Source organism: Penaeus monodon, chromosome 28 (assembly GCF_015228065.2).
Source record: "Penaeus monodon isolate SGIC_2016 chromosome 28, NSTDA_Pmon_1, whole genome shotgun sequence".
In the NCBI taxonomy this organism is placed as follows: Eukaryota; Metazoa; Arthropoda; class Malacostraca; order Decapoda; family Penaeidae; genus Penaeus; species Penaeus monodon.
The window spans coordinates 28,798,312-28,798,580 of NC_051413.1; the positions used below are offsets into that span (position 1 = coordinate 28,798,312).

Genomic DNA, 269 nt, shown 5'->3' on the forward strand with positions numbered 1-269 from the left:
CTTATAGAGCCATGTGTGTAACAAAATCCAGTTAGTACATGTACCCGTAGCCAAAGTAAAAGTATCTATTCATTATGTATACATCATTGTGACTAATTGTACTAATACAACTCGTGTACTAATACAACTCGTATAAACAATTGAATGGTGCTGTCAACATTACAGAAACAAACATAGTTACGTATATTAAAACGTATTTTATATCTAAGCTTGTATTCTATATACCATAGTTCACACAAAAAACAAATCCTTTAAATATGGTCAACACC

The 269-nt window shown here is 30.5% G+C and overlaps 1 protein-coding gene across 2 annotated transcripts in view; it reads right to left on the reverse strand.

Moving 5' to 3' along the window:
- Positions 1-269, reverse strand: part of LOC119591476 (E3 SUMO-protein ligase PIAS1-like) — a 12,116-nt gene that overhangs the window by 765 nt on the left and 11,082 nt on the right. The gene's annotated exons all lie outside the window — the stretch shown is intronic.